Below are 7414 nucleotides of genomic sequence, written 5' to 3'. Positions count from 1 at the left end.
CTGTTTAAAAGGGAACATGGAGTTACCTTGCATATCTTTAACAAGTCATTTCTTGTGAAACAGCTGAACCTGGATGCCCTCATCCGCAGGAGAGCCAGTGGTAAGTATACTCAGAGCTAGCCAAACAAATGTGAGCTAAGGTCACCTTAGCTCTCAATGGGAGCTTCTGTCCTGGCATTTAGTTCCACTTATTAAACCCATTTCTGTTTCAGACCTTTCTTAGTTTTAGATTCTTCTCCTCATCTCCTGATATCCTGTGGTCAGGGTGGGGACAGGAATAGCTTCAGTGAGTGAAATGCCATTTAACCACAGCCTTCTTTATCCTATTTGTCCAAATTTAGTAACACCCATTCTATTGCAGTCTCAATGTTAACATTTAATTCGTGACCCTTACTCACTTTATTAGTGTACGATCAACAGCTTTGGTTTCCAGTCTGCTCTAGCTGTATAAGGTTTTCTCATGACATACTGCATTTATAGTATTAGGGTCTTTGCTAAGACTAAGGAAATCAAAGATAGATTTTCAATGAGAGAAGCAGAAACCTCATTTGATAACATGCATATAAATTCAGAGCAAGCTGGAGATGAGATTGTGATCAAGACAGCTGAAAAACGTCATTCTTCTAGATGAAGAAAAAATTTTTGTGAGATCTTGTGATGATGACAAAAATATCACATGAGAACTCAAAAAGACGGGAAAAAAAAAAAGACTGTTGAGGTTTTGAGAACAGAGTTGTGACTGTTGAATCAACTGTGCCATTTGGAGGGCTTATGGAATCCTTAATTTGAGGTAAAAATTGTAACAGAGAGCCAAAAGAAATAACAAGATTGCAGAAAAGATTCTAACTTCAATTTGGGAAAGGCAATTAGAGCATAAGTGGTGAACATCACTTGCTGATTGAAAGCTCTGAAGGAAAGCAGATCCCGTTCAGTGGATTGAATTATTCAAAGGAGCAAGTTGAAGAAAACTGAAACCTCAAAAAAGAACAGGCAAGCTGCAAACAAATGTTTGAAGCAAGGAGCGTGAGGGACTACACAGCAAATGGAAGGAAATAATCCAAACTGATATTTAACAAAATAATTTTACAAAAGCCTGCAGAAAAGACAAAATATACCAAAGATGTTCTAAAATATGTTACTTCTACACAAGCAAGGATAACTTGTTTTGAGAAGGATTCAAGATATAAACTGAGCAGTTTTTCACCAATAACACTGCCAGATCCCTTGTAGGTTTTAGTTTGATGTTATTGCACAGATCAGTCTGATAACTGATTTACACTATTGAGGGTGAAGGCAGAACAACTCCCATCAGTGTTCAGCACAGACAGGGGATGGCTCATAAAGAGGTGGTGTGCAGGCTGGAGAGGTAGGGTCAGGCTGCCCAGGCTCTTCCCTGCAAGAACAGTATTACCTCAAAAACTGCTTCTTTGCTTTTAGTAAAATCTCGACTTCTTAGATTAAGAAATCTCACTTTGGATAGAAGGATTGATGCTTACACATAAGTCTCTCCTGGCCATGTCCTCTGTTCTCCTTGGGTTTCTCTTGAAAGGTTGTTCTGTTTCTTTCTTAGGCCTATCGAACTCTTCATAGTCTTGGCAAATGCTGCAGCATAGCAAAAGCCACAGCCTCTGTATCCATCTATGCCCTGGGTTGTTCCTGAAGGAAGGGATAAGGAAAGGGCCCAGGGGTGAGAACCGTATGAAGACAGTCTCCTTTTTAGATCATAAACATACCTCTGACAATCAAACCAAAATGAACACCACTTGCCATGGTGTAAAAGCTGAGCTAAAACAAAACTTTTTAAAATAGAAGTTTGGATTTACTTTAGGAGAAGCACCTGTAGTCTATAATACAATATCACTGGAAGAGTAAATATCAGGACAGTGGGGGAAGGGGAAAAGGAAAAGGAAAAGGAAAAGGAAAAGGAAAAGGAAAAGGAAAAGGAAAAGGAAAAGGAAAAGGAAAAGGAAAAGGAAAAGGAAAAGAAGAAGAAAAAGAAGAAGAAAAAGAAGAAGAGAAAGAGAAAGAGAAAGAGAAAGAGAAAGAGAAAGAGAAAGAGAAAGAAAAAGAAAAAGAAAAAGAAAAAGAAAAAGAAAAAGAAAAAGAAAAAGAAAAAGAAAAAAAAAGAAAAAGAAAAAGAAAAAGAAAAAGAAAAAGAAAAAAAAAGAAAAAGAAAAAGAAAAAGAAAAAGAAAAAGAAAAAGAAAAAGAAAAAGAAAAAGAAAAAGAAAAAGAAGAAGAAAAAGAAGGAGATTAAAATGCAGAAATTGCAAAAGAAAAAGCAAAACTCAAAATATCCAACGTGTAGACAGATGTCATAAAGAAAACAATGCAAGCTAAATTGCACTGAATAATGCTGTTAGGAAGAGGCAGCTTAAAAAGACTAAAATACTCAGAAAGAATCAAAACAGCAGTCTAAAATTATAACAACATAACCTTCAAATCCACAATTCAATACTTACATCAATTCATTTGTATATACTGAAGAAAAAAAAAAACAACCTATGTATTCATCCTAGATTATTCCTCCATTTATCTGTAAACAGCATTATTAGAGAACATAGCTACCAGGAACACGATCTCATATTTAAAATCCTTCTTTGTGAGACACAGTTGCAGTAATAATAGGTCATAGATCACAGTTGGCAGGACTGTTCTGCAAAATTACTTTATTTCAACTCAGAGGATGTGTTCATTTTATTGCTGCTTAAAAGAGAAAAAGAAAGGGAGAAGAAAAAGAAAAAAAATGTAGCAAGAGAGAGAAAGTGATAAAGAGAAAAGAAAGAAGAAATTCAGAAAGAGAAGGAATGTAGGAAGGGAGGGAAGGAGGGAGGCAGAAAGAGAAGGAAGGCGGGAAGGCAGGAAGGCAGGCAGGAAGGCAGGAAGGCAGGAAGGCAGGAAGGCAGGAAGGCAGGAAGGCAGGAAGGAAGGAAGGAAGGAAGGAAGGAAGGAAGGAAGGAAGGAAGGAAGGAAAAATACTGAAAAGGTTGAAAAGGTGCTTGAAATAGATGAAGAATTAAATCTAGAACTTTATTTGATGCTGTTTGATTTCAGAGCAGTAGCCTCTGAACAGGACTATCATCTGCAAAATACACTTCAGCCCATACTGGCAGATTAGTTCAGTAATGCTAAATGCTGGGGCTTTTATATGAAAAAATGAAGAAAAAATCCACTGTGATAGTGGATAATGTTAATTTAATGGGGCAAGAGGACCTCAGACTAGTGCATTACAGCAGAGGACAGTAGTCTCTGGTGGAGTAGCCTCCCTCCCATGAGGTGATCGTTAATGGAAGACAGACCTACAGCTTTTGTAACAAAAGGAAGAAAGAGAAAAAAAAAATGAAGCATGAACCATTGACATCAAAACCAGAATTAAAAAAAAAAAAAAAAGAACAGGCTGAGCAAAACAGGGCTAAAACTCATGAGATGTTCATGTTCCCACTGGATAGATCAATAGGTTCCTCTCAACAAGTTTAGTTCAAGCTGGGCCTTGGCTTTCCTGACTCCATCCCTACACAGCCATTTCCTTATACTCTTTCCACAGTACCTGCCTCTGTTCCTACTGCTTGTGCATTTTCTTCTTGCTCTTTAGTTTAACCAGCAGGTCCCAGTTCAGCTATGCTGGTCCTCTTACCTCCGTTTCCTGACTTGCTACACCTGGGGATAAAGAGCTCTTGCACTCTGATGAAAGCCTACTTAACCACAGATCTGAATCTTCATTGCCTTTGCAGTTTATTTCCACCTATGATAAAATGGGTGTAACATACTCTGTTGATAATTACTTACAGTGCCCTTTGAAAGGGTGTAAGAGATGAGTGTAAATGATTGCCAGTAAAGGGTGTGGTGAGAGATGCATTGACCAGGTTCCAGCACTAGAAATAGCTCTTTCTTCTTTGTAGGTAATAACTTCCCAGAGGAGCATGCCACTCTCATTACTAGTCCTGTGAAAACACATTTTAAAATTATGATATTATTATGTATCACAAAGCTATTTTGCATCATTTATTATTTATTCACTGAGGCCTTGAGAGCACTTGAGTTTCATCCATGCATGCAGAAAAGTCCCAGTCCCAGTCCCAAGAAATGTATTAGCTAAGACATTTGCTGTAACTAAACTTGCATCAGATTTACTTAACAGATTTCTAAATTGATTTCAATAGTGCAAACCGTGCTGCAGACTATATAAACTTAGTATTTTGAGAAATTTAGTATTCATGTGTAAAATTGAGTAAGCTGAACTGAGACTCTTAAATATAAGGGTTTTATTATTGTTATAGTGGAGAACTATCTAACGTTTGCAAATGAATTGCATACAAAAACTTGCAAAGGCAATATTTATCTAAAAAAATAATTTTTGAAAGAAGTGATCTTTTTTTTTTTTTGGTCTCTAGAAAATCTTCTGTAAAACATTAACCAGATTTTATCTCATCATTTTATTGTTGGACTTCATTCTTAGCTACAGCTGCCCGGGTTTTTATAACCTGCTAGTAAATCTAACCATATTATTTTTAAATCACTTGTCAGTTTTCTCATTCAGGCTGTATAGACAAAATCTGTCTGGGAAGTTCTTGGCTGCCATACAGATAGGTATGGAAGAAAACCCCTTGATAAAGATATCTAATTATGCTGTAACCAAAAATAGCTTCTGCCTATATTAAGGGCACACACTGAATGGAAAATCTGAAAGCAAAAAGGTGCTCTGCACCTGTGCTTCGTGCTAATCGGAGCCAAGCCAGAAGTGGTTTGTAGCTATGCAGCCTCTCTGCTCCTCTCTGCTCTTCTTCATACACAAATTTTGGTAGAAGTGGAATGGACTAAAATCCCCATGAAAATTCCTCAGGCCCAGTTTCTATTGCGCTACACTGAAAAATTGATCTTTCTTAAGAGATAAAATAAAGCAGAGAGAGGAAAAGAAAGATTAACCTGATTAGCTTAACCTGCATGGCTTCACCAAGCGAAGGTCCTGCCTAATCAATTTTGCTGCTTTTTATGACATTATAATTGCTTCAGTGGATGGGGAAGAGCCACTGATGTCATCTATCTGTATTCCTTGACACAGTCTCTACAACATCCTTCCCCCCAGATTGTAAAAATATGGATTTGATGGGTAGACTGATCAGTGGGAGAGAAAATTGTTGCAAAATTGCAAACTTCATTGGGCTGTGTTGTTCCTGTTTGTTACAGGGGAGTTGGACTAGATGACTTTTAATTGTCCCTTCCAAATTAAAAGATTCTGTGACACTATGATTCTATGGGGGAGTAGTCAAACAAGGATAGGTACCTAGGGTAGGTGATGGCAGGAGAAAGGCAGGATATAAATTTAGTACAACAGCCTCTGTCTTAATAGGGACACGCTTTGGACAAGGTGTATAGAAATGCTACTTCTCTACGTGAAAAACATGAATGAGGTCTATGGACATTCCCCAGAATTTACTGGTGCTCACTACAATGTCCCAGAGAATCCCATGTATGGGTAGCCGAGCTTTGTCTTGCAACCTTAGTCTTAGTCCTCTGCACACATCATTAAAGGAATCAAAGGCCTTTCCACAAGCCAGGTTCGTAGCTGCAAACTGTGACAGTGAGTAATACCTTCTCCTGTTTGTACACAGGCATGGGGAGAGGTACATTTGTGTTAGTCTATGTTAGTCTACTGGTGGTCTACTTCTTGATAATGAGATGTGTGGATTTAATAGCAGTTTAATAAACTCCTTTTTATATTACCAAGTACTTCAGTGAAAACTATAACATTAGAAAATGACTGTATCAAATGGAATTTAAGCACCAACAAGGGACAAAAAGTGTACAAAGAGTGCTCAAAAAATACTGCTTTCTCCTTTATTATGTTTGCCCGCAGCATCAGAAGTGTTTGTTGGTAGTAAGGGATAAGAGGTTGAACCTTACCACTAAAGTTCCATTACATTTTGTTGCTGTATAACAGATGGCAAAATAGCTTCTGACATGGAAGTGAGTATGAAGAAAAGGTGTGTCTCTGAATTTCTCTGCGCAGAAAAATGGCGCCCACTGACATTCCTGGACATTTCCTGAATGTCTATGGAAACCAAACAGTGGATGTCAACAGTGAGGCAGTGGATGGTGCAGCCTAGTAGTGGCAACAGCGACAGTAGGTCACCTCCACTAGTACAGATTTTTACACACACAGTATGTAGGTTCTTGTTCATTGCTGGCAAAGTTCATAGATAATTGTGGTGATTATACTGAAAATGTTATTGAAAATAGTGCTTTGCATCTGCAAATTTACTCTATCAAATAGTGTTATTCTGCTATTTGAATCTACTGCAATTTCTATGGAAATAAATAGAGGCATTACTTTTAGAGTGGCTCACATGCAATTTGGAGAGGCAGGGTTCAGAATGTACTTACAGAGATATCCTGGCCTGATTTTTCTCAGTGCCTTTGTTTCACACTCCAGACAGCTTCTGTATTAATCCTTGTGCTTCTGATGGAGCCGAGACTCCCACCACCCAGTTCCAGTCTCCCTGCCCAGAGCCACGGCCAGCAGGTTGCATGGTCTGCTCATATTCCTTCTCTTCTGGAGGACATGTGACTCTTGCACTCACTGAGTGCAAAAATCAAACTGCAAAATGCACCCTGTGCCCCATCTTGTTGCAAATGCCCTGGATGCCTGCTGGATAAAAGTTTGCCTGAGGCATGAGAAGAATAGATCCCAGTACCCCAGGGTGAATGTGTGGGAGTGACTGGCTGTCAGTTTGGTCTCATGTGTCAAACAAAGACACTGGCTGATGAAATAGCTCAATAAACAGCCACAGTCAGAGCTGTGCAAACTGTGAAATGGCACAATTCTGCACGTGTTTGTAGCATGTTTTATCTGCTCATCACGTAAACCTTTCTACGTTCTGTTTACAGCAATGGAAATGGCTCCAACTCTCACTCCCAGGTTTATGGCAGGGGGGAGGAGGGTGGAGTTGGGGAGGAGGGCAGCATATTCATGGCATGAACATCAGCTGTAAGAAACGACACCCTGGGTATTTAAGGTTTCCTACTGAACAAGGAATATTGAAGATAAAGTAAGTATTCAACAAATGTACAGCAATGGCCATACAAATGAGCAGCTCCCTTGGGCTCATGCTATCTGCCCCTTTGCATTTCCATAGTAGGGGATTGATGTTGCTTCCATTAAGAAAGATGGAAAATCTCCAAGTGCTTTTGGTGGGAGCAAATGCCTGCCTCTATACACTCCAGCCTCCTGGGGTGTATATATTGTACTCTGTATTCAAGCTACGTGCCTGCGTATATTTCCTATGCAATTTCAGCTTTTATAAACCACTGGAGTTTGCAGTTTTGTCAGCAATGACAATGATGAGTTTTGTTCCAACTGGTGTGTTCCCAGGGAAAGTTTTTGTTTTAAAGAAATGTCACTTCCCAATTGAAAAAAA

General features: G+C 38.8%; 1 long non-coding RNA gene across 2 annotated transcripts; it reads right to left on the bottom strand.

Annotated features, from left to right (window-relative positions):
- Positions 1-355: 355 nt before the first annotated feature.
- Positions 356-6760, bottom strand: LOC122171952. Of its 2 annotated transcripts, XR_006172129.1 has the most exons (5): positions 6381-6760; positions 5901-6048; positions 3786-3940; positions 1497-1656; positions 356-1393 (listed from the first exon to the last, which is right to left on the bottom strand). It is a non-coding gene; the product is annotated as an uncharacterized LOC122171952 (long non-coding RNA). The 2 variants fall into 2 exon arrangements; XR_006172128.1 differs by lacking the exon at positions 5901-6048 and having other exon boundaries at positions 6381-6754.
- Between the last annotated feature and the right edge of the window lie 654 nt (positions 6761-7414).

The sequence above is a fragment of the Centrocercus urophasianus genome, unplaced genomic scaffold (genome assembly GCF_019232065.1).
Source record: "Centrocercus urophasianus isolate 14NV4802_14NV808 unplaced genomic scaffold, USGS_Curo_1.0 seq_11, whole genome shotgun sequence".
NCBI classification, from domain to species: domain Eukaryota; kingdom Metazoa; phylum Chordata; class Aves; order Galliformes; family Phasianidae; genus Centrocercus; species Centrocercus urophasianus.
The sequence above is the reverse complement of the archived record's forward strand: the minus strand, read 5'-3'. Positions and strand labels throughout refer to the sequence as shown.